This window comes from Leptonychotes weddellii, chromosome 11, assembly GCF_054177405.1.
Source record: "Leptonychotes weddellii isolate Sample4059 chromosome 11, ASM5417740v2, whole genome shotgun sequence".
In the NCBI taxonomy this organism is placed as follows: domain Eukaryota; kingdom Metazoa; phylum Chordata; class Mammalia; order Carnivora; family Phocidae; genus Leptonychotes; species Leptonychotes weddellii.
Window position 1 is genome coordinate 39,411,298 of NC_138379.1, and position 12,862 is coordinate 39,424,159.

At 47.5% G+C, this 12,862-nt stretch overlaps 1 protein-coding gene across 2 annotated transcripts in view; it reads right to left on the minus strand.

Annotated features, from left to right (window-relative positions):
* TEAD1 (TEA domain transcription factor 1) overlaps positions 1-11,913 on the minus strand; it is a 261,044-nt gene extending 249,131 nt beyond the window's left edge. Inside the window, exons 1-2 of one of the 2 annotated variants that reach the window (XM_081798579.1) lie at positions 11,486-11,596; positions 10,749-10,889 (exon numbers count right to left, since the gene is read on the minus strand). The gene's annotated coding sequence lies outside the window, so the exon portion shown is untranslated. Of the gene's footprint in view, positions 1-10,748; positions 10,890-11,485 lie in introns of both variants that reach the window. The other variant, XM_081798577.1, reaches the window with a different exon arrangement.
* Between the last annotated feature and the right edge of the window lie 949 nt (positions 11,914-12,862).

A 12,862-nucleotide genomic window follows, 5' to 3' on the forward strand; every position in this document is an offset into this window, starting at 1 on the left:
GTGATAACTGGATTCAGGGCTGTATTGATTCTATGAGATATAAATCACATACCACAAAATCTACCCTTTAAAACGATATAATTCAGTCGCTTTTAGCAGAGTCACAGGTTGTGAATTGTTTTTAAACGTGCCTCTCTCCACTCCTCAACGCTCAGCCTGCCTGCCTCCAAAAGCCTCTATCCCTCCCGCCAGGTCCACTCATCTCTCTTAGCAATCTTTCATTTTAATTCTTAATTTAAAGGCTAGGAAACCAGATTCACTCACACACAGTTCCATGTAACCTGGTTAAGAGACAACAGAGAAGTCCGTAAAATGCAAGTGGTCCCCAGCCCAGGCCCCCACAGAGCAATCTTACCTGCTCAGACCAGTCCCTGGGAGTGGCCCCAGCCGAAAAGCGTGGAGACAATGACACACCCTGCTCAAGTGTAGCTGACCAGCTTTGGGCAGAAGACTCTGAAAACCCAGGTGACAACCCACCAGCTTCCAGAAGACATCCAGCTCATCTGTCCAAGGAGTACCTGGGTACGAACCCAAAGAGACACTCATCTTGGATTAACTAACATCCTCTTTAATATGCAAACACACTGGCAAAAGGATGGATGGGCTGCCATTCACACAAGTGTGAATCATTATTTGAAATATATTTCAGGTCCATAGAAAGGAGTCTAATACAAGGTGCAAAGATTTCATTTCAGAGCTTGGAGCACTGAGATGAAGAGGATGGCCTGGGGTCTAGCAGCGGTCAGACCTGTAGCTGTAGCCTACTGAGCTGACTCTTATCTAACTAAACTTTCCCACAACCCTTCAGAGTAGGTAGAATCAGCTCCATCTTCCAGATGTGGAAACTGAGAGCAGAGAAGTTAAGCAGCCTGCTCCCAAATAGGTATTAAAAAGTGTACTTGGGTGGGGGTGCTAGCTGACTCAGTGGTTACAGCATGCACTCTTGATCACAGGGTCCTGAGTTCAAGTTCCACACTGAGTGTGGGGCCTACTCTAAAAAATAAATAAAATAAAATACCAAACAAAGTTTAAAAAAAAAAAGTGCAGAGGCACCTGGGTGGCTCAGTTAGGCGTCCACCTCTTGATCTCAGCTCAGGTCTTGATCTCAGGGTTGTGAGTTCAAGCCCTGCATTGGACTCCATGCTGGGAAAGGAGTCTACTTTAAAAAATAATTAAAAAAAAAAAAAAAAGTGCAATGGGGACAGCAAAAGTAGGGGAGAGGTACCTCTCTCTCTCTTATTCCCTCACACCTAAAGCTTGACCCAACTTCAAAACTCCAGGGACGATTCCTCAATGGTCTCCCCGGCAGATGCAGGGCCCCAAGCACAGTTTCTCTATGAAAAGATGAGTTCCATACAATCTCAAAGTTAGGAGTGTGGCTTCCAAGCAAGAATCTAAGAGGGGCGCCTGAGTGGCTATCTGTTAAGTGTCTGCCTTTGGCTCAGGTCAGGATCTCAGGGGTACTGGGATCAAGCCCCACATCAGGCTTCCTGCTCAGCGGGGAGTCTGCTTCCCCCTCTGCCTCTCCCCCCAGCATGTCCTCGCTCTCTCTCTCTCAAATAAATAAAATCTTAAAAAAAAAAAAAAAAAGGAATCTAAGGAAGAGGTTTCCTTTCAGGTGGACAAAGGTGCAAGCATTTCTATTTAATTCATACTACCACTTGGCAAGGAATAACCTCACATATTTACTGATGGGTTTCCTCCATCACTTATTAATAGAAGAAGTATGGTTCAAAGCAATTAATGGTCTCAGACTTCATGGGATACCTCGGCCACTCGTGAATTTGAATCCATTTGTCTGAGACCTGAAGCCCAGCTCTTCTAAGTAACTCTGCCTCAGCTTGGGATGCCCCTCAAGAGTCACTGTCCAGGCTGACCTGGCAGGAAATCTGTGAAGACCTAGCATTCAAGATAACATCGGAAATTGCTATTTACTGGGGTACCTGGGTGGCTTAGTCGGTTAAGCGTCTGCCTTTGGCTCAGGTCATGATCCCAAACCCTGGGATCTGCCCAGCATGGGGCTCCTTGCTCAGCGGGGAGCCTGCTTCTCCCTCTCCCCCTCCTCCCCACCTGTTCTCTCTCTCTCTCTGAGACAAATAAATAAATCTTAAAAAAAAAAAAAAAGAAATTGCTATTTCCTGAGCATGTATTACATGTCAGGCATACAGGAGGCATTCTACTGAAATTCAGAGATTAGGATACCAAGGCTCAGATGGCAATTTGTCCAAGGCCACAGAACCAGAAAGCGGCTGAGCCAAAGTCCAACTAAGGCATGTCCTACTCCAAACCTGGGTTTTTTAAACTAATTATCCTGCCTTTTTCCAAACCAGAATCAGGAAACTTCCCACTCCCCTTGTCAACCAGTTCCCTCCGCTTCTTTCAATTAATTGCTCATAGCTGAGTTTCGGATCTATAGGTTCAGATCTAGAGGAGCTCATGACCGGCAGCAATAAACCTTTTCTATCGCTGTTTGAGGGTTGAGGTCACTACTCTGGAGAGTATTTCAAGGGGGTCATTTGTTTCTTAACGACTTAGTTCCACACTACTTCCAAAATGGCATCTGGCAGAAAAATAAATAAAAAATAAACGCTTTCCCTTCAAGACCCAACTCCAACATCACTTTCTCTAAAAGTTTTCCTCAGTGCCTACCACTGAGCAACACGGCTGCTAGGCTATTATCAAGAGCACTTAGACAACGGAGTTATTTTCCCTTTATTCTGATGTTTCACAAGGGAATTCATGCTCCCAGAAGCTACACCTGCTTAAAAAATAAAAGCCCCTTCCCAAACCACTCCCGCAAAACAACCCATCAATAATATAAAATCTCACAGATCCTTATGGATAGAGATGCAAACATGGTTCTTCAACATTTCATCAACTCTAACACGCCATCGGTTGTAAAATGCAACATGATTTTATTTCTAAAAAATACTGCTGTGAAAAAAACCATGGAGAATCCTGCCTTATCACTCAAAAATCGAATTTCATACACATTGTAACTTTTTTAAGCATACGTCAATCTTGCACATAAAGAGGAAAATAATAAGCAAAATAAATTGGGTACGATATACCTAAAACAACTTCTCAGAGAGAGATCAGCATCCATGCTTTTCCACACACTATCACCCTCGTGCCAAGAGCACTGGTGGCATCAAGAGCATCCTCAGGAATGCCCCAGAGCGGGCTCCGGGATTCTCTTCCTCTCCTGCATCTCTTCCACAGGCTTTGATGAGTGTGTGCAACCTCATGGCAGACCATGACCACTGCCTGGCCAGCCACGACTGCGGAACACGTCTCAACTTCAAATATATGAAAAGCTGCATCTTGGAACCCACGAAATATCAAACATACAGCTTCCCCACTACATGGTGATGATCTCTTTACAGGCCCGTTTCCCTCGCCAAACTACAAACTTTGCAGGGGTGTTCACTGATCACCATTCTTTGACCACCTTTGGCCGATCACCAAATCCCTGGCACCCGGTAGTACCTGTAAATGTTTAAACATCCAGAGGCAAGTGGGAATTCTACACAAAACTGGGAGCATCTGGATTTCAAAGTGCCCAAGGTGGAAGAAGAGAGAAGAAAGGAATGAAAAGGGCAAGTGTGGTTTAGCAGCAGCAGGCTCATCTCTTGGATGCTGTCAGGATCAGCCTCCCCATCCCCCGCACTCTGCTACATCAAGGGATACCACTCGAGGAGCTCTGTGAGCAGCCTCACTACCCAGAAAGTAAAACCACCTCTGCAAGCAGCCAGACAAGAATTAGTCCCTTAAACCCCTTGCCGGCAAGCCTGACACACACCTCAACTCTATAATCACATCTGGAATCAACTGCTACACTCCCAAGGGGTAGCAGATGATTGCCTAACAGGGGGAAGATGGTTTTGTTCATTTTATTGCTTTTCCTGCATAGAAAGGTGCAGCCTTATCTTTATACGGCTATATTTTTAAAACCAACCAAGTCCATCTTAGTGAATTCCATAAAGATTCGGTATCTGTTCACAAATACGGGGGAGAAAAATCCCATTCAGAGTTAGGAGGGATGGTCAAATTTAGACTGACTGGATCTGACGAAGTAGAATATCTAGAGCGAGGGTTCCCAACCAGAGGCGGACACCACTGTGGACCTCTTAAAAATACAGAAACTTTGCACCCGGCCCAGCCCTCCTAAATCTGCAGGGGTAATGTCCAGGCTGTTGAAAGATCAGTGGAGGCCGCAGGGCACGTGCTCAGGGAGGAACGCTGGTGCGGCAGAGGCTCCCCGGGGCAGGCGTGGGAAGTAGCTGACCTGGATTTGAGGCAGAATCATCCTGAATTAGCCACGCAAAAGGATCTGTGTACAATGCATTACAAACCCAGAAGTCAAAATGTGGGAAAAGATGAGGGGCCTAGAAAGGTGAGCGAGAACATCCAGGGAGGGTGGGCTGGGAAGGGGGCAGCCGGTCTGATCCTGGCTTCTTCCCCCAGTGCCTGGCACGTATCAGGGACACAAGGATTTGCTGAATGAGATTCACACGGCTGATAAGCACATGGTGATGCACATCCTCAAATTTCCACAGAGCCACCTACTGTGTGCAGAATCCCTGAGTCGGCTCCAGCAACTCGGGCAAGAGTCCCTCTGTCGGTTCCCAACTGGAAGCGTAATTTTCCTTCAGCTTCACTAGACACCTGAGTAGAAGTGTTCCGGAAGTATTTCCCTCTTTAACAATTCCTAGTCATAAAGGAAGCTGCTTCCTGCCTCCAAATCACAGGCCTCTTCTCCTGGTTTCCAGTTACATAGACATCAATCAATTTTACATTTTATGATTAAGGTAAAACTCAAAGGTGAAAGGAAATGAGGGAGGTTATTTTGAAAGAACAAAACTAGAAACCTTTTATCAAAATAAGAAAAGAACAATATCGGCCTTATCTCTCCAGTGTTTAAAACAAAGGCAGATTTTGAATTACGGGAATTTCTCAGCTCTGCCTACATAAAAAGTGCTATTAGGTAGCTTGTTTTCTGTTTCGCTCTCCATGGATATACTTGATGAGGTCTTCGAGTGTTCCAGATTTCAGGACGGGGCTGCCGTCCCCTCAGCTGACGGGGCTCTTTCTAACTCTAACCACCACGGTCTCCCAAAGGCTTTGAGATGAAAAGGCAGCCAGGGAGAAAGGGTTGAAAGAGATTCCACCAAAGGAAGCATCGCTCACAATGGTTTCAATGGTTTGCAATCAGTTAGCCCCCAGGACATCCCCAGCCACAGTGATGGGTGATCTGAAAACGAAGCATATCAAAATGCTATTGATAAGCTAAATTACCAGACAGCTTATCTGAGGCCCACATCCGCCATATGGTGCCCCAACTTCTGCCGCCTGTTGCGGCCACAACAATAGGCACGCCTACCCAGAGAGCACCGTCGGACAGAAACCCAGCAGCAGCGGCATGTGGGGTGGCTGCTGTGTTTACATTTTATTTTGTGCTATTAGCCTTGTGCCTCCCCCTATCCCGGGAGGGACTTAAAACACAACACACCTTCAATGTCAAAAATGTGCGTTACCCACAGGACACAACGCATGCACGCGACATGTGGGTGTGCGCGCGCGTACAGGTATACAGCAGGTGAACAGAGAAAACCAGATGTCAGCTCCGCCAATGGAGCTGCCTGGTGGGGGAGGGCGAGTCAGGCCGGCTCCCAGCCAGAGCTGCAAGCAGACAATGCGCTTTTCTCCAAACACTCCGGCGGGCGGGCCTCGGGGAGTGGCTATTTAAAACACTTGGCTCCTTTTATTTCACCACCATGGAAGTGAATTCGGCTCTTAAGTGCCAGGGCAAATGAAGTCATTTGGTTTCTGTGGGCTCCCTTTGCATTTCAGCAGAAGTCAGACTGGACAAAGTCGGAAGGTCCAGCTGAAGTTGTTCTTTCTTCCAATTAAAATCCATTCCGCAGAGGATCTGGCGCCTGGGCTTCATTAACTTTTTTTTTCTTCGAAAAGGCACGGAGGTCATAGAAAATTTAAAGGACAGAAGACAGTGAATGAATGCTGCCAAAGACAACTCCTGTCACAGAATGCCATCAAGTCAAGATGTAAAGACAAACAAATGAGGAGCTCTACCTTCTAAAGGCTTGGTTGGTAACCAAGATTAATGGTGGGTTTCGTTGTATGAATTCCTAAGATTTCTGCTACCCTCTAAAGAGGTTCCTATCTTTACAGAGATTATATCATTAATGGTAATAAAATATTTATTTAGTTTACAGTCTATTAGGGAAAAGACACTGGTTTTCAAAGAGAACTCAGCAACACAGAGCATCTGGTTGTGCAAAAATGTACAAGATGCAGGTTTGGATACAGTGCAAAGCAAAAACAAAAAACAAAAAAAAGGACAGTCAATCTAACAATCAGATCTAGTTAACTATTATAAAAAGGCACTCATTTCACACACACACACACCCCAATTACCAACACCTTAGCAGACAACATTCTTGGATGAACTTTTCAAATTTTCTTAAACATTCTCAGTTTAAAAAAAAAAAAACTCCTTTCAAGTTAAATTGAGATTGCACTTGAACTCCATCCAAGAGCGGAGCTGAACTGAATTATGATAATTAGAAAGCTGTGCCTATAAAAAAGCAGCGCAGTTCATGCATTTTTTTTAAAAGTTCATGCCAGAGAATATAAGTTCAATATGTTCTCACATAATTAACATTTCCCACCATTAGCAGCAGTTTTTCAGTTTATGTATCAGTAAAAACAACAGCACTCGTCATTGTTGTATATTCCCAGTCAATAGTGTTTCAGTCACTGTACACATACATCTAATCTGTCAGATGCCTAAAAGCAACCAGAATTCCCCACTGGAGATGATGGTGGTGCTTAACTTGTTCGTTAATAAGCTGCTTTTTTCTTTTAAACCCATTTTCCAATGCTGGGCCCTGTTCCTCAAACTAAAACTGCTTATGAAATCCTAGGACAGAGCCTTAAAAACTAATGTCAAAAAGAGCAGAAAATTACATCAGGATAGTAAATATTGATGGGGATAGTAAATATGGGGGCGTGGGAGGGGGTGGAGACAGGATACAGCCAAGATGGAGACTTCCCTTAGCTTGCCACAAAAGTAGAAAAGAAAGCCTCTAAGATCCCCCTCCCCTTTCCAATCAGAAGAGAGACCAGTGGTTTCACAGTTAGCTAGGATTCCCAGACTATGGAAACTATTTTCTGAGAATCTTCCCAACCATGCAAAAAGCCAGTGGACAGAACTTAAGAGCTGAGTGGGACCCACCCTGTAAGAAATACCATCCTCAAAACCCACCCTTCAGGGCATCCCATTTGATTTCACTAAAATAAAAATACATATTCCAAAATTCTCTTATTCGGCACCACAAGGAAAGCTGAAGCTCTCTGAAGAGATGGCTGAATTTCAACTCTTAAGTTCCAATATGGGATAGGGTCAAAGAAGCTGATGATGAGAATCTATAACTCACAGGTTTGAAACAAAATAAAATTATACACAAAAATACCCCAGATATTTAGATCCAAATATTCTAGCATTCCACAAACTATCCAGAAGAGGGAAGGCCCAAACTTCCCAATCTTAGAAGTATGAAGTCATTGCAAGACAAGGGGGACTAAGTCGGTATTTGTCAAAAAGCCCAACCTGGAAACATTAAGAGCTTAACATGGACCTGAATTACTTGACTTTATCACCTCTGTGAATGTGAAAGAATAAAATATATCACTGATATTGTTCAAACATGATTTGGGATCTAATTTAAATACCACAGCGTAATCTGTGGCGTCTACAGATAAAATAAGAAAAAGCACCAGGCAGCTATAAAAGATCATTCCAGCCATCAGTCCCCAATAGCCCAGCAGCAGAGCCCAAGTCTGTCAAAGGGCAGGAAGCTTACATTATACTTTTTTTGCCGAGTTCAGAAGTAGGACTCTAGCACTTGCTGCAGTTCCAGTTTCTGAACTCTAAAGAGGAAGCTGCAGTCAGTGCACCCCTTGATCGACAGAAAGGTGGGCTCCAATTTCTTCGCAGTGCTTCAGAGAAAGCTGGACACTTGCTCTGGCCAGTAGTCCTCAGTCTTTGGAAAAAACAGACCTAAAAAGTTTTATCACTAAAGGGATCCAACCCCTAGGCACAGCTTTCACTCGGCAGCATTTTTATTCTTTCGCAATCTCTTTATTGGAAACAAGACAACGTGCCTAAAATACGAGCTTGAAAGTGTTATCTACCGACTGTCTGCGCGTGAACACGGTCATCGTGCGGATGCTGGTTCCTACATGCAGTTATTTGCACCAACCTTTGGAGTGATAAAACACCACGATTTTCATTTGCAGGCACTATAATTATGCTCACAATTAACACGTAATAGTACAGGAGATTAGAGAAAAAAGTTAATCCCACAGATGCACAGGTTCTGGTTTGACCACCATGTATGACAGATCGATCCGTTTCTAAAACAAGGAACCTTAAAAATATTGTTATGGCACAGCTCACTTCTTCAAAGGCCTAACTAACATTTGAGATCTACATTCTCCAACTGTTCCTGTTACATACTTTTCTACTGAAGATATAACAAATATGATCTAGAAACGGATGATACACTACAACTGTATTCTCAAATTTTCCCACTGAGAAATGCCCTCCTATACTTGATCTGCAGCGTCAGAATTCAAAATTGTTTCTAAATGACTGAAACCCAAGCAGCGAAAACCCCAACACCCTTTTCCTTATGACTTGCTTGTCCTTGTTCTTAATAAAAGGGGACATTAGTCCCCAAAGTGAGTGTATGAATACATAATTCTTGCTGTATAAAGTAACAGAGAGGTAGAGGAAAAGGGGAAGGGAAGAAGCTGACTTCCCCCAGAGTGCCCCCCTACCCCGCTTCACCCCGCCCAAAACCTGCCCTTACATATAATTAGTTTGCTGCTGGGGCCTAGGCACACGTTGTACCACAATGCAAGGAAGCGCCTCTCGGCCTCTCCGGCCTCTCCGGCCTCTCCGTGAGAAATTTGTTTCAATCCGGCTCAAACTAAACTAGGTTGCCCTCCCTCTTTAAATTAAGTATATGTCGTGGTGAGTCCTGGTTTACGTTTTGGGAAAAGGAAAAAAAGGAAAAAAAAAAAAAAACACAAACTCCAACAGTCCCTCAAGCATGTTCTCTGGATGGAGTTCTATTTGTTACTTGATGAAAGATCACTGAGAGGAGGAATCTATACAAAGATTCTTTCCTATATTTCTTCAAATCATACTGTCAAAGCAAAGTGTCACATTGGTTTTGTTTCAAAATTGTAATAAAAAAAAGAAAAAGATTATTCTAATATTCCCCTAAAACTGCAGGCCAAATAATACTTATCATTAAAGTAAAAATAAAATGGTCTACATTGGCACTTTTATACCATCAGCAAGAACCAGTAATGAATACAGCTTATCAGTTCATTTTTTTATACCAACAACAAATAAAAGAATTACAAACTCTGTTTAAAATCTGAAACCTGAGAGCTCAACACCGAGTTGCACATACAAAGAAATACTAAACAAAAATATCTGTGACCATTTATGGAAATAACGAGATTAGAAAAATAAGCCTTCCCCCCCCCCCAAAAAAAACAATCAACGATTCAAAACCTCGCTGTTGACAAGGTTCAACTAATCCATTTGTCTTTCCTGAGTCACTTTGTAATTAGTTCTACTATTTCCTTCTGAAGAGGAAAGATTCTTAACCAAAGTTGGATCTAAGTCTGGCCCCAAAGATCCTTCTATTTACAAAAGGGCACAAGCCCAATAGTGAAAGGACGAAGCACTGGGCACAGCCTGAGATACGTTCCCCAACCACTGCCTCAGAGTACCCTGGCAGAGAAGCCCCACGCATGACACACCAGCAAAAGCCACTGCACACTGCAGAGAAAGGAGCCCACTGCCTGTTCTGACAATGCAGTCAGATCACATGCTCCTAAGGGATCCGTCTACTCAGGTAACCACTTGCATGCACCCAGCACACCACAAGCGATCAGACCACCAAAACTTCCACAAACACTCAAGGAGAAGGGTGGGGAGGAAGAAACATGTGGTTGCCCTGAACTGTTAAGTGTTCTGCTCCTTTGCAGTATCTGTAGCATTTTAAATTTTCTTGTTTAACCATTTTGAAATGTGATAGGTTTTGCAGACCTTTCTGTCTCAGGACCTGGGCTCCCTCCAAGGCACTGTTTTTAAAAAAAACAGGCCTTTTAAGATTACCCGCTCCTGGAACATCATCTGTCTCTAAGTTTCCAGTGCTTACTGAGGTCAATTTTCATTTCTGCAAATCACAGGCAGCCACTTGCTTCTAAGAAGTTAACAAGCCTCCTGAGAAATGCTGGTTGCTGCTATTTCATTGTTTCATAAATATTTTTATACAGTGACACCATTCAACTTTAAATAAATCTTTAAAAAGAAAGACAATTAAAAGCAAAGAAAATTATGATCTGGATTTTATTTATTTTCGTGGGAGGAGAATAAGGGAAGTGTGAGCCCTCCATTGTTTTCAACTCATTTAAAATGTTGCTTCGGTTAAAAAAAAAATATATATATATATATATATATACACAAATGCATTTTAGAAAAAAGAAACTCATGGAAGTTGAACTTTCTTGAAAGCGGGCCTCTGGACTTTTGAAAACAGTATTGCTGCTATGAACAAAGACTAGAAGTACACCCTGATTTTCTCCTCTCCTGGGGATCATTTCTCTTCCAATAAACAAACAAATCCCCCAGTATTTCCTACCGAAGGGAAGTTTTCCAGGGAGAGTCTCCTCCAGGGTTTGGTGGTAACTGCGACTCAGTCTTTTTTGGACACAATGTTTCTGCTGACTCCTGAAAATTTTCCACTTGAATGTGCAATGCAGCGGCGGCGGCAGCAACAGTCCTGGAGAAGCGGCAAAGGCGACCGTGCCTTCTTTCATCTTTGAGAAGGAGCGGACCCCCGCGGGCAGCACGAGTCGGCGCGGACCCCGGGCCGGCCTCGGGGGGCCCCGGCGCCTGGAGGGGGGGCCCGGTAGGGGCGGGGGGGGGCGGCCGGCTGCGGGCTCCGAGGCGGCGCCGGCGGCTCTCCCCGCCCGCGCCCGCTCCGAACTTCTGACTTCCCCGAGCAAACCGTGAAAACTGCCCGAGGGTGTGAGGGTGTGTGCGTGTGCGCGCGTGCGGGCGGGCAGGCGAGGGGGGCGCGGGGGGCGCGGCGCGGCCGGGCGCCTCCAGGGCCGCCGCCGGGGGCCGCCTGTTGCCGCGCGGGCTCCTCAGCGCGCGGCCCAACTTGGCGTCCCGGCAACTCGCGCGGCGGCGCCCGGCCGCTCACCTTGAAGGGGACGCGGGGTCCCCGGCCCCGGCCCTCCGCGTGCCCGCCCGCCGCACACAAAGCGGAGCCCGCAGAGAAAGAGCGGCCCGAGCCGAACGCGCCGCCGGCCCCCCGCCCCCGGCGCCCCGTGCGCCGCCCGCACCCAGCATCAGCCCCGCGCGCCAACTTACCTCGGCAAAGGGAGCCGCCGCAGCGCCCGGCGAGTCCGAGGCAAACTTCGGCGCCGCTTCCCCCGCCCGCAGCTCGGTGCCCAGCTCCCTCCCTGGCTCCCGGTCCCCGGGCCGGGCCACCCCACCCCTGCCTAGCACCGCTCCTGCCCCGGGGCCGGCTGGGCACACTGGGCTGCTGCCCGCGGCTCCGGGCAAAGGCGGACGGGGTGGGGGGGTTTCACTGCATGGCCTGTCCCCGGACGCGGCCGCCCCGGGCCCGGGCCCCGCCGCGCGGACTGGCCCGCAGGGTGGAAGCGAGTCTGCAAAGTGCTTGGTGGGCGCCCGCGGCGGGCGGCGGGGCCGCGGCGGCGGCTGCAGAGGCTCGGCTCGGCTCGGGCGGCGCGGCGCGGCGCGAGCGATGCTAAGAATGTTCGGAATGAGGACAGGAATGAAATGAACGCCAGGACCGAACTCGCTCCGGAGGGGTGGGGCCTCGGTGACGTCATGCGGCCTGCCGCCCGGGGCCGGGGGCGGGGCCTGCCGCCGCCGGTGACGTCATGGGGATTCGGGGCGGGCCGGCTCGGCCGACTCGCTGTTGGGGCGCGGGCTCCCCCCGCAGGGGCGGCGGGGCGGAGTCTCGCGCCCACGGGGGAGCGGGGCGCGCGCGGGAGCCGCCCTGCCCCCCCCACCCCCCACCCCGCACCCCCGCCTCCCGGCGCGGGCTCGGGCTTTGTCCCGAGTAGGGCGGGGTGGCGGGCGGCTCCGAGGTGCTTGCGTCCGCGCGGAGAGCTCTGGAAGCCCGGGTTCCCTCGTCCGGGGCGGGCGCCGAGGCCGAAGCGGCGCGCGCCGCGCCCTCCCTGCCTCAGTTTCCCTCATCCGGGACACGGAAGGTCAGCCGACCGCTTAGAGCGCTCCCGGACTCGCGGAAGTCGGCAGGTTCGGGGAAGAGAAGTTTCTTTTCTGGAAATTCAAGTGGTGGTTCTCCAGCGCCGTGGAAGCCTTCCCGGGGCCGGATTCCCAGCCTGCCATTTCTTCCCCTCTTCCACTTTATAAAAGTTCGCGGCGCTCATTCAAGTCGATGTCGGCCCTTTTGTTGGGAAGGGAAACCTTTAACATAGCAGAGAAAGCATAATTACGGAGTTCATAATAATCCTGCCCTGCTAGCACGGTCTTCTCCAACTTGCTCGAGAAATTAAGTTCACTCATCCGTGTGGTTTGTACTTTTCGAAAGTAATGGGTTAGGTAAAAACTCCCAGAATTTTAAAATGCTACATCCGGCAACTTCAGGCCACTCCTTTTGTGTGTGTGGATAAACTTCTCTTCCGTTATAAAAGAATTTTAACGCCACCTTTGAAGGCGCAAAAATGACATAGTAGACTCAGTAGGTAAATCAGAAAA